At 30.4% G+C, this 13,501-nt stretch overlaps 1 protein-coding gene across 1 annotated transcript in view; it reads right to left on the reverse strand.

Moving 5' to 3' along the window:
* LOC107437455 (neural cell adhesion molecule 1-A) overlaps positions 1-13,501 on the reverse strand; it is a 425,122-nt gene that overhangs the window by 228,729 nt on the left and 182,892 nt on the right. The gene's annotated exons all lie outside the window — the stretch shown is intronic.

Below are 13,501 nucleotides of genomic sequence, written 5' to 3' on the forward strand. Positions count from 1 at the left end.
GTTTCAAGTATTTATGCAGCTGGTAACATGGTAAACGATAGTTTTGAAAATATGTTTAGTACAGTAGTCATTAAATTAAGAAAAAATTGGTTGAATGTTTCGATTAAACTTCATTTTAATACTGAAAAAAAAATTCTATACATGCAGCATTAAAGTATGTAGTCTTAAGTTTAATTTGCAGAAAGAAAGAAGTTTATATGTGAAAAATTGTTCGAGTAATTACAAATTTACAAAACAAATTGGATTTCGAGTAGCCCCCGCTTACATGAATGTCGGGTATCACCGCCCAATTTTATCTCGTCAATAAATGTACGGTTGCAAAGATTATTATTTTATTGCTTTAAATTTGAATGTTAAATGCATTTATAACAACAAATATTGTTGTTATTAAATGATTGTTATTAAATGATAGAATTCACTAAAAGTATATAAATATGTAATAAATCAAATAATTTTGTGATAGAATGCTAAATGAGGTTTATCTATTGTCAATACATTGGTCATTTTCATTTACACCTGAAAAAACAGTCAAAAAACATAATTTCTGTAACCGGGTGGGGCTACCCGACACATTTTGAAAAGAGCTGAAAAAATATTTTTTTTAAATTTCTATTTTTTTAAGTTAAACTGCACTATTTAATTAGATGATAAAACAATAGAAACATACAAAAATATTGATTATTACTCAATATTATGCAGAAATATAAGCAATACTCTTTAAGTGGGCTGGGCTACCCGACTCTCCCCTAAATGGTAATTATAAACACATCTATATAAGGAGGGATTTTTCACTTTTCTCTTAACACAAACAGAACTATTTTTACTTTAATTTATCTTTTTTGTAAAAATCCTTCTCTTTTTTAAAATTTCTTTTAGTATCTATTACCAAAATCAACTAATCTTGACTGACATCAATAATAATATAGCGAATTTTATGCTTCGACTAATTAAATCAGTACAATCTCTCCCTTTGATTTTGCTGTTTAAGAAAAACTAATTTTATATCAATAATAGTTATTACAAAAATTAATCAAACATAATCTGAGTCAATGCTAGTGTGCCTATCTTTAACGCTTCTTCTAAACAAATTTGTACTATTCTTAAATCAATTTTGCTTTAGTACATAGCTTATTTATTTTTACTCCCATTAGTAGCAAAAAACAAAATTAATTAAGCATCATTGGAATCAATAATAGTACTTCGATTTTTCATTGGTTCTTAAAAGTATTAGTACCATTTCTCCATTAATTTTATTTTTTATGGTCCCTTGAAGATATAAGTACAAGAGAAAGTAGTTTGATAGTAGCAAATTTAAAAATAGTGAGCTGCTTAGAACAACATCATTTTGCCAGTTGATACTGATGGAAATTAATCGTTCATCACATCAAAACAAAGATTAAGTTTGTGTTTTGCTTAATCTGATAACATAAAGATACCAGAAAGGGCAAAATATAATAATTAATTTATGTAATAGAAATATTTTAACCTTATTAATCGCGTCGGTGAATGCAGAAGCTGGTAGCATTGTTCAGCACTGATTTGTTGATTCTTTTCTTTCACACCGTACGAAGAATGAGTATTCAGTCATTAATACAATATTATTTTTAATAAAAGTTTTACTTTCCCTTTTTTCCCGCAGGAGTATATATTTCTAAAGATATAATTCAAATCAATTTAATAGTATTTTTCCCCAGTTTTTTTCATTCATTTTTTCAAGCAAATTTTATTTTTGTCGGTTAAATAATTCGTTTGCGAAGAAAAATGAATAAATTTAACAATTTAGTTTTTTAGATTTTAGCACATGCATTCAAATCAAACTATAATGGATTCGACCAAAACTTTTTAATGAGAAGCATATTTCTCTTAATTAATACAAGTCTGACAATCAGTGACTTACACAAAAAAGTATATTCTTAATGTCATTGAATTTACAAGAGGAACTGGCACTTAAAAAAAATAATAATTTTATTATCTCCTGCGGTTTTCCTGCTTAAAGTGATTTTGAGGTTTACTGTTACTGTTGTTGTAGTTTTAATTCTTAAAATAAAGCATTTTCAAATTTCAATAACAAATCCAGCAAAATATTTTCCATTGTATTTGTTTAAAAATATAAATAAGTGATAATTGTTACTATCTCTGACATGTGTTTTACATAAATTTTATGATCACCGTCTGTTGTTGTTGTTGTTAATTTACGTCGCACTAGAGCTGCACAATGGGCTATTGGCGACGGTCTGGGAAACATCCCGGAGGATGATCCGAAGACATGCCATCACAATTTTGATCCTCTGCGGAGGGGATGGCACCCCCGATTCGGTAGCCCAACGACCTGTGCGCGAAGTCGAGCACTTTACGGTAGCACAGTTTAACGAGGACCAATACCGCACACCCTCGGTCCCTACGCAGACTGATCCAAGTGGTCACCCACCCGCACACTGACCGTAGCCAGTGATGCTTGACTTCGGTGATCTGCTGGGAACCGTGTCTTAACGATCAGTCCACTGCGGGACGATCACCGCCTGTAATAATAATTTTGTTCCTGTTTACGTAATGTACTATTTGAATAAATTTAGGCCGGAATAAGTTCAATTTAATCTCGCAATTTAACTCAAAAAATATTGATGAAAACTTAAAAATAAATTTATAAATATAATTTTCTTACTAGTAAATATTTTTATCAAGGAATGAAGAAGATTAAAAAAAATATTAAGAACTGTGAAGGGCAGAAATCGTTCAATATAATTTTGGACAATTTTTTATGCTTTTAAGAATGTGTTATTTTGTTGCTTTGATTTAAAAATACCAACTCTGAAATTTAGGTAAAAAGAAGTTTTTATATTTAAAAATGCGCTCATTGGTTTTTATTAATAAAAACGATTCCGATAAACAAAATGATTTATCTAAAAGTATTATTTGCGAAATACAGTTAAAAAATCATCGTGTATGAAGCCGAGATCATATAAAAAATTTTATTCCATTTATATATTTGCTATTAGATATGAGACAACAATGTTAACTTTTCCATTTACAGAATTGTTTAATGTTAATATACTCAATAAATATCAACAAATGTTGATCTAAATAGTAATTTAAAAACTTTTCATTATTTTTTTTGTGAAGTAAAAAATGTTGTGTTCTATTTCACAAAGCATTATTTGAAAATAAATTTACATTATTTAACAAAAAGAAAATCTGGTCTCTGTCAAATTGAATATAAAGCTGCATCTAAACACTAGGAAGAATCAGAAAACCCACACTATTTTAAAGAATCTTCTTTCTTGAATATTTATTAAGCAGTCACGCCGGGCACATGCCGCTTAAGCACTTTCTCCAGGGAACACGTCAACTGATTTAGCATGCAAAGTAATTTTTGCCAACAACAAAACCAGCTTGCTCGAGCGAAAAGACAACAGCAGAGAGAGACGAACAGTTTATTCTCGTAAAAGTAACTCGGACAAAGAAACTATCCAGGAATTAGAGAAGTAAGAGGAATAGCAATGGCTTGTTCGTGATTCACAAGGAGTAGTGAGTCTTTCTTTCCCCTTTTGCCTCAGAAGATTCCACCGTCTGCAGAAAGATGCAATGAGCCGTGGGACGAGAAGGTTATTGCAGGATGGGGATTGCTCTTCCGCTTCCTCAAGGGATCGCAAAACCTATTTCAGAAGCATCATCGATCCACATCACCCATACGAGAAGGGAGTGGTGGGAATATTTCGAATATTTTTTTATTCTTTCTTACATGGAATCTTCTGGAGCAGGTGCGAAGGGAGACCCATCGACTCTTCTGTGCTTCATGAGACGAAAAGGATGACTTTCATACATTTTGTAGATCGTTCGTTTGTAGATCGTTTTGTTTTCTGCCAAACATCGTAAACTTTTCCCTAAAAATGATGCGTATAGATATATGCTTCCTTGAGATTTGAAAGTACTTGTGAGGGTTTATAGGGCGTCGTAAATCGTATAGTAAATATATGAAGCAGGAGAAAGTAAACTATACTTTAAATCAAACTAATCTCTTTAAGATTTCATGTTTTAAGAATAATAAGTATCCATTATTTTTTTACACTTCATCTCAGAGGAGGCATTAAAAGTTAATGTTTTATAAAAAAATGAAGGTTAATGTTTTTTAGTGATGAAAATTTAAAAATTATTTTATAAATATATTTTTTTACTAATAAATATTTTTATCGAAGAATGAAGATAATTAAAAAAGAAGTTTTAAGAACAGTGAAGGGCAGAAATTGTTCAATATACTTTTAGACAATTTTTTATGCTATTAAGAATGTACTATTTAGTTACTTTGATTTAAAAAAACTGCCTCCGAAATTTAGGCAAAAAGAAGTTTTTATATTTAAAAATGCACTCATTTGTTTATATTAACAAAAACGATTCCAGAAAACAAATTGATTTATCTAAAGATATTATTTGCGAAATACTGATAAAAAGTAATTGTGTATGAAGACGAAATCATATAAAAAATTTTATTCCATTAATATATTTGCTATTAGATATGTGAAAACAATGTTAACTTTTCCATTTACAGAATTGTTTGATGTTAATTTCATGGTTAAAATAAAAAAGTTCCATATTTTTAACACATATTTTACCCATGACCATAACCCTCTTTAACCAGTAGTTTTGATAATTTATAAAAAAATTTTCTTTTTTTTCTCAAGAAAGGGTTTTCAGAAAAAAAATTTATCAGTAGAAAGTGGTTTTATTTACAAACGTGTATGAAGTTCCTTTTTTAAATTTTTCTTAGTGGAAAAAAATTTAAGCATCGAAGTGACTGATTACACTGCTTCCGGTCACACGGAAGCAAGAACTTCTCTCGTGAAAATATTAAAAAAATGGATGCTCTAATGAATAAAATTAACATCTTCAATGAAATTCTAGCGAAAATACTGATATATAGTCAAATTAATTATTTTGAAATTTGAAGGTCAAATTCTGATTTCTCCATAAAGCTTCAAAATGAAAACTGAATATTACCTTGTTCTAAATATCCCTCAATCAACTGCTATATTTTTCCGGTTAAATGTAAGATACTTAAAATACCATATCACTATATAGTTCAATATGGAGGTCCTTCACATTAAAGAAATTTATGTTCATTAGAGGTATAGAGGTAGTACCTGTTAAATTAAACTTTAACATATTCGAAAGTTTTTTGATGAAACCATGTGGTTTTGTAAAAGCAAGATGTACTTAATTCCGCTGTCAAAATTAAAATAGTTCATCATGTGCCATTTTCTGTAAGAGAAATTTTGCCTATGAATTCTTGGATATATCTTTTCCTAATGCATCTAGTTAGATCCACCTAACTTCGGGGGGAGGGCATTAAGGTTTTTGACGCCATAAAGATTTCCAAAATCTCAAAGATCGCCAAAGTGGTTGAAGAAGAGAGTACGTTCAGATTGTCCATGAAACGAGTTTTCTTGGAATGAAAGTTGATCAATGCGCTATGTAAGTATTTACATTCGTAAAGCAAAGAATTAGAGAAACTGAGAGTTTTTGGAAAAGTAGTGCATGGTAAACAAATAAAATTAAATTGAAGATTCGTCAGTTTTAGTTTAAAATATACAAATAACAAATATTTTCATTAAAAGGGCACATTTCATGTTGTAAAATTTTATTAATACTAAACATAGAGGTGACAGGTATAGTCACATTACCAAAATTACATTACAACAATCTTAAACAAAATAATACTTATTTTGTTTATAATTGAACCTGAATAGGCTTTTTCAATTCTATAACATTTTAAGTGTAGCAAACTTAAAGGCTTTACCAACTTTTCCTCTAAAATACATTTAACACATTGTTTTTCTACAATCAGAAATGGAAAATTTGTCAGTTAAATTTATGTAAATGTTTTAAATCAAAAACGCCTTTTTTGCGACATAATTTTTTTATTTTTCATAAAAAATATAATAGGTTTTTGGAAACTTCCAACGCAACAAAATCATTCAACACAAAATACAGATATTCGATAAATGCAAGTACTCCAAAATATTTAAAAGAAATGCCACGATAAAAAGACATCTTAATTCTAAGTAGTGAATATTTTAGTGAGTAGGAGGCTTTTGCACTTTTGAGTTGTTTAACTTGTCGTGCGTTAGTCTCATAAAATTTAAATCGTATGTAAATAGAACTTCTCAATTCTGCATTATATTTGATTAGATTTTAAAAATACAGATCTGCAAATATGCGATTTTTTATGGACTCTCAGACATTTTAAAATGTGCTTTATTTTATTACTTTTCTTAGGTATTAGGAAATAGTAAAACAGCAGAAAGTATACGTGCACAATATGTTTTTCGAAAATAATATTTTGCTTAACACAGCAAATTTGCATATTTTATTTACAACTATTTTTTTATAACTCCCCACATGAAATAACTATTCTAGTAATGCTTTATTTTGCCAATTATGTACCTTCATTTCGTAATATATCTAACAGCACTTTGTGTATGATGATTAATTGTTCCATTTTTCAACTGTTTACGCGAGACCAATTTATATAATTACTTCAAAAATCTACTTTTATAATTTAATTGTCTAATACAATTGAAAGGAAATGAAATTAAAATGAACGAAATGAATCGAAATTGAAATGAAGAAAAAAAAACTGGTAAACAATTGTCCAAAAGTAACGACTTTATAGTCAAAAAAATAAAAATTGGATTGTGATAGAAATGCAAGGTTTGCTGCTCTTCGTTTAGGAAACTATATTAGTTAATCCCACCTATTTGAAAATTTTTAACACAATTCACCATCAGTAGCAAGCATCAACAGTAACATTTCATGATCGGCAATAATTATTGTTAGCTAATGTTCAGGTTAATCTGAATTAGTTGAGCGTTAAATAAATCTGAATTAACTGAGCGTTAAATAAATAAGAATTAGCTGATCGTTAAGTAAATCTGACTTAGCTGAGTGCTAAGTTTCTAAGCAACAGTGCTATATTCTACTAAAAAAATTCATCAAAAGTCCAAAATTATATTTATCAGTTCCTCTCCAACATATGACGAAAAATATTTTAGCTGAACTAAGACCACTCATCATTTTGTTTAGACTCATGGCAAAGCACTGAGAAAACTCATCGCTTTATTTAGTAATAGCATGATTTTTTTTAATTCCCAAAGGAGACATACGTGAACTACAACTACAGCTCAAAAACGGTTAATGTGTACATTTATTAGTTATTGTACTCTGTAAATTAGCTGGGATAATCTGTTAACACATGGAATCAAGGGTTTCCACACTTGATGTAGGTTACGATCTCATTAATAGCTTTCGTGTTGTTCAATTTCTAAAGTTCATTTCTCTTCTTCAATCAAACAATATGGTGTTGTTGCGTCCTATCATCCAAACATCTGACACTAACCAATTGCCTGACTGATCGGCTTATCATCCATTAGCCTAATAACCCTCAGAAAATCGAGAACCAAAAACGGAGAAGCGTATAAGTCCTTCCTGGAAGGACCCAAGCAGTTCAGGATATGTTTTGCCAAGCTTGATATTTAGAGCAGACAGCGAAGATCCACCTGCCCTCAAAGAACGAGAGACAATTTGTGTGTCCACTTGCTAATTTTGAAAAAACAATTCTTGGGGCTAAGTCACAGTTGAGAACAAACAAAGAAAAATTCTAATTACTTAGACTAATATGTTGATTGTTTGATTGATTTAAATTTATTTTTTAGACATGAAAAAAAATCCTAAACATTAACTCAATTTATGTGCTGTAAATTCAGCAAGCATCTTACGATTACTTCGACTAGTAGGTATTGGACAAAATAGGTAGCGCCTAGTAGGTGATCATATCATTTAGATAATTATGAGCAAAATATCTAAATGATTTGAGAAACGGAAGCATTTACTTTCTCGTTATTCTAATTAATTGCTCTAGTGTTTAATTATTTTCAATCAATTATGTCTTCTTTACGCTTTGTTTGAATTCATTAACGTGACATTAAAACTTCGTTTCATAAATTTTGAATGATGTAGTTCATCCTTTAAAAATTATTCATCTTTGATTAATTATGTCATGTAAGAAATGGAAAAATCCACGTAGGGAGACGTAATCAAATTACTAGTTTCAAAACTGCCTGGAGCAGGTGTTTATTTCTGTTCCGAGTCAATTCTTCTAGCACTCTTCGTAGTATCGATAGTCGTAATACAATTCTCTTTAAAAGCAACAACTCACGGTGAAAATTTGTAGTGGTAATAACTCGTTGTAGGGACTATTCGTCGTGAATACAATTTGTTGCACTGACAATTTATTTTTCGCAGTTCCAATTCACCGTTGTCACGATTCGTGGCAAAAAAAATCCATTGTAAGCACTCGTCACAATGATAATTCGCTGTGTGCAAAATTTATCGCGAGAACAAATCGTCGCAAGTCAAAACTCGTAGCAACGGCAATTCAACGCGGACACAATTAGTCGCAAGCACAAACCATCGTAGCGGTAATTCGTTTTGACCAAAATTTCTTGCGGTTTCAGTGAAATATATCTATCAACAAAACTCTTGTATTGTCTACAAAAGCTAACTAAATGTTTAATTTGTGGTGGTTTATATATTATGTACACACCTAAGGGGGGATTGTGATTACCTCAATGTTACTCAGAAGACGAGGAAGAAATATGACCAACACTTGTATAATATACTAAAATCCCCTTATTTGTTTGATGACATACTATTATAACAGTCGTTGAACAGCCGATCTAATATTGGGTATACGACAACTAATGTCCGTAGCCTTGTAATTTTGAACCGATCCAGAAGACAAGGAAACTCCTGGATCAGTACCCCCAGAGGTATTGATTTGTTATGGGAACATGGAGGACTTTGAGATTTGACAGATTCAACGTGCATCAGTCACCATTTACTACACGGAGAGTCTTCGGCCGGCGAGGATCGAACCAACGGCCTCTTGGACATGGGTCCAGTGCCCTACCGACCAGGCTATCCTAGCCCTGCCATACTACTATTGACGCCAATTTTACTAGTTTTATGATTTGAAAGAAACAAAACTAAACGAATCGAATTTTTTTTAATTTTGTAACCGTCGTTGAACAGCTGACCCAATTTTATGTTTACGACTACTAATGTTCAACTCCGTAGCCTTGCAATTTTGAACCAATCCTGAAGACGAGGACAATCCTGACTCCTGGATCTGTACCCCCAGAGATATGATTTGTTATGGGAACATGGATGACTTTGAGATTCGGCAGATTTAGCGTGCATCAATCACCGTTTACTTCGCGGGGAGTCTTCGGCCGGTAAGGGTCGACTCACGACCTGTAGAACAAAGGTCCATTGCCCTACCGACCAGGATATTCCGGCCCGAACTAACAAATTAGAAATTTACACAGGCACTCGATTTTGTTTCGATTCAAACCAACCGGACCCTTAATACTTTGGTAGCTCTATCATCGTTGCATAATGGTAAGTGTTACTTTTCTCAGAAGGCATCTATTACAAAAATCTATTGGTGTGATTTAGATGTATAATTTAGCTTACGAATTATTTAATATCAATTAGCTAACGAAATGAATAATTAAAAGTGATAATATTTATATTATTATGTAAGATTTGAACCCTACGAATTAAAAAGTTACAAATAATTCTTAAGCAATGAATCTAATTTAGGCATTAAATCCAATTATTCCAGATTTTTAAATAAAAGAATCTCTGTAAATTTCCATATTCTTTATCTCAAACGCAGATCATAAAAATGCATAAATCGCGCATTCATTTGAAAATTCATAAGATAGCAAAACTTAGAATTTTAAATAGTAGTCCTTTGCCAATTAGCAGACAGAAGCGCTTTGTAATTATTCTTTCATTAATGTTAGTGAAGCTTCTTAAAACACATAGAATATTAACTTCGGCAAGCAAGGGAATTTTAGGCATCAACTAAGATGCGTCCTGCAAACATAATCTATCTTACATTGGCTTTACTTAAGTGGAAAACACCGAATGAATTTTAAATATGAATTAATTCTTGAATAGCAATTGTATCTAGTGTTAAAAGACTACGAGTAAAAAGCATGGGTGTTTTACTAACTTGATTTGCTTAAAATTTCAAACGCATTGCGGTTACTTTACTTTAGTAGGTGAAATATATTAAAATTTATACACATTCAAATATTCATGTGAATTAAATACTTTGGTGTTCTTAAAGAAATTTAAATTATTTCTTTATTTGCACCTAAATGCTTCCTTTATTCGTTGAAATAGCTTTGTTATCTATTTTTAACAGTTTAAATAAGATTGCCGTATTGTAGTCTTTATGTATGGAGAGTTGAAATTGAAAAAAAAAATCTTTATGCACCAAATGGCTTTTAAAATAATGATTAGAATTTTATGTGCTGAGGGGAATTCTTATTAGTTTCTACTCATTAATATTCTAAAAGCAATTAGTGATGACTAAAATTTCAAGGTGACACAAATTCGTGCTTTTTAGCTAACCTCTTCTCTCTGAATCCATTATATCAGTGCTCATCGACCTTTTTATAGCTGCGGATGGGTCAAAGTTTAATTATTTTACAGCGGCCTGCTGAAAGTGCAGGAGGGACATTGTTTGCTTAGATTTCACATTGTTTTAATTTAAACATACCTTCTAAATAAAATACAATTACATGAGTAGTAGAGGTGTGCCTTAGGTGACGTCATCGTAGAAGCCGGAGAGAAATACACCATAGTAAATAAATGGAAATTATTTAATGTCTTTTGGGTTGATCGGTACCATTTGATTCGTGAACTGGGGGTTAGTGATCACGTGATCACTGCCTTGAATGCAAGAGAAAAGCAGCCACATTCTAAACAAAAATATGATCCTAAAACTTTAACCAAATAACAGCTCTAAGTTTAGTGTATTTCATCTATATATCAGAAACTGATAGAAATAGCGTTTTGATTTAAAAAAACATTAATGTTTTAAAAAACAGTAATGATTTAATAACAACAATAAGCAAAATATTCTTATTCGGAAGAAGTATTCTTTTCATGTTTGATTTCGTAACTTTAGTTGCCCTTTTAACTAACTATTACCATATCTTACGTAGAATTGCTAAATATTACCATATCTTTTTTACCTCAGTAGTATTCTGGGACCTGTCTAAGCAGCTTGGTTAAAGCAATAGCTAAACAACAAGTCATGTTTTCTTGTAGTTGCAAACGAGGGGGGAGTGTGACGCACGAGGCTTCCTTTACGTTATTGTTCTGTTTTTGTTGCTGTCCCAGTTGCGAGTAACAATTCTTCATATTTCCACGGGAGGGTGGATAAAGAATTAATAATGATTCTCATTCGTGGATAAGGTAATTAATAATGATTCTCACTATAATAGAGTACAAATGCAAATAACATTACGTTTATTCTTTCAATATGAATAGGGAATCGTTACAACCAAAAATAGAATAGTCAATGTTTTTACGTGTTTTAAAGTTAAAGTAAATGAAATATAGAAATTATAAAAGTTTAATAATGCGTTATTACTTTAAAGAACTATAAGTTACCATTATAAAAGCTTAGTATCGAATTGACAATCAACTTTTAAAAGTTAAATAAACTAAGATTCTCTATCTTGAAAAAAAAAATTATTAAACATTAAGAAGTGATATCATAAATTAACGGTTTTGCAACGTTGCAACTACGCTGTAAAAAAATTCTGATCAAATTAGGAAAAAAATTGCAGTGGCATTCAGGTTGCCGGCACTTTTTACAGTAAATTCTAATTTTAATTAAATCTATTTTTTATTTTATATTACGAAGCAAAAAATCTGATAGACTGTAATTTTTACTACAATGATTACCATAAAATCTCTGAATCCTTGTAATTAAATAATTAATACTTCAAAAATAATGGAATAAAATTTTATGGTAAAAATTGATTCCCAGCTAAAATGGATTTTACAGATCAGGCACCCAAAGAGGCTTGTCACTTTATACCATAATTTGATCACAAATTTTTTTATAGTGTATAATTTTAATACTATGCATATTTTTTTTTAATGTTTCAGTTAAGCTATTCAAAATTGTAGCTATTCAAAGAGTTTTAGCTATTAAAAAGCAATTTAATCAGAATTTCAAAGAAAAACATAAAAATTATAGAACTTTAATAATTTCTTTCCAAGAACTATTAGTTACTAACTCAGCTATAAAAGCTTAATCTAAAACTATATATTAAGGGTGAAATAATTTAGTTTTGTGTTTTGAAATCAAAATTGTTTATTAAACAACTAGAAGCTAGATGGTAAATTTATGGCTATATAACAATGCTGTTATATATTCATGAAATGTATACTGCATTACACTAAATATCATTTCACGCATGGACAACTACCACAATACGACTCCAAACATGTGTACACAATGATAGTCAGTATTCCATTTGCAAATTGGAATAACATTTTCCGGACCAACGCGCATTGTTTCTTAACCTGATGCCTATTATTATACTATCACCCTGTTTGCTATGCAACTGAATTTCTGGTTAATACACATAATTTACACAGTGAAACGGAGAATTTAAAATATGAATTACAATGTTCGTTATAGACGAGAAAATAATGTAAATTTGTGCGCAGTAAAAATTTTGATGCAGAATCGCCAACAGTTTTGGTGCTGAGATAAACTTAATACATTTTTTAGTACAGACCTGTAATCATTATGCAAACAATTACATAAAGTTGACAAAGACAATCGAATTACATAAAATTGAAAAATGTGCTTGTAAACTTAAAACAAAAATTGTGCTTGTTTTTTAAACAAATGCTTTAGAAATAAAGCTATTAAACAGATTCTAATACGCATGAAAATATGCGTTGTATTAAAATATGAAATGTATGTAAACAAACAAATTAAAATGAATAAATAAAACTATAACAGTCAAAAAGTGAATAAAAATGCGACTACATGCATTGTAAAAATTTACCCAAATACCAAAAATGAGGGCAACTATGTACCCATTTTTTTACATTGCAGTTAAACTCATTAAAAATTATTATATAAACGAATATCTAAGCATACATCGAATTTTAAATATTATGAGTAGATAGTATTCGTATATATCATTGTTACTGTTATTATTAAAAATGCATTTTGTAATAATTGAAACTGCTGAAATTTTTGGGGGGCTAACAACTAAGTTCCTGCATTCTAATAAATATTTATATACATGTAATTGTGCATGTAGTTAAATGTTTTTGGAATAGTGTCTTAGCTCATTCGAAGGATCGCGTTTTCTTTTCCCAAACTAACTCTTCCACTTTTGTTCGATTTAATTTATACTAATTTTCAGAACATTAAAAACGAATGTAAAGTTGAGAATGATGAGCATTTTTGTCACCTCCCTCTTCTTTTTTTTAATCAAGATTTAAAGATCTAGAAAGCTTTTCGTGATATTTGTGCTGGAAAATGAATGAGAACTTTACCTGAAAGATATGCTCGTGATTTGTATGGAAAGTTACGAAATTGAAACTTTGACTTCGA

Source organism: Parasteatoda tepidariorum, chromosome 2, assembly GCF_982258835.1.
Source record: "Parasteatoda tepidariorum strain Cologne lab strain chromosome 2, Ptep-v5.0, whole genome shotgun sequence".
NCBI classification, from domain to species: Eukaryota; Metazoa; Arthropoda; class Arachnida; order Araneae; family Theridiidae; genus Parasteatoda; species Parasteatoda tepidariorum.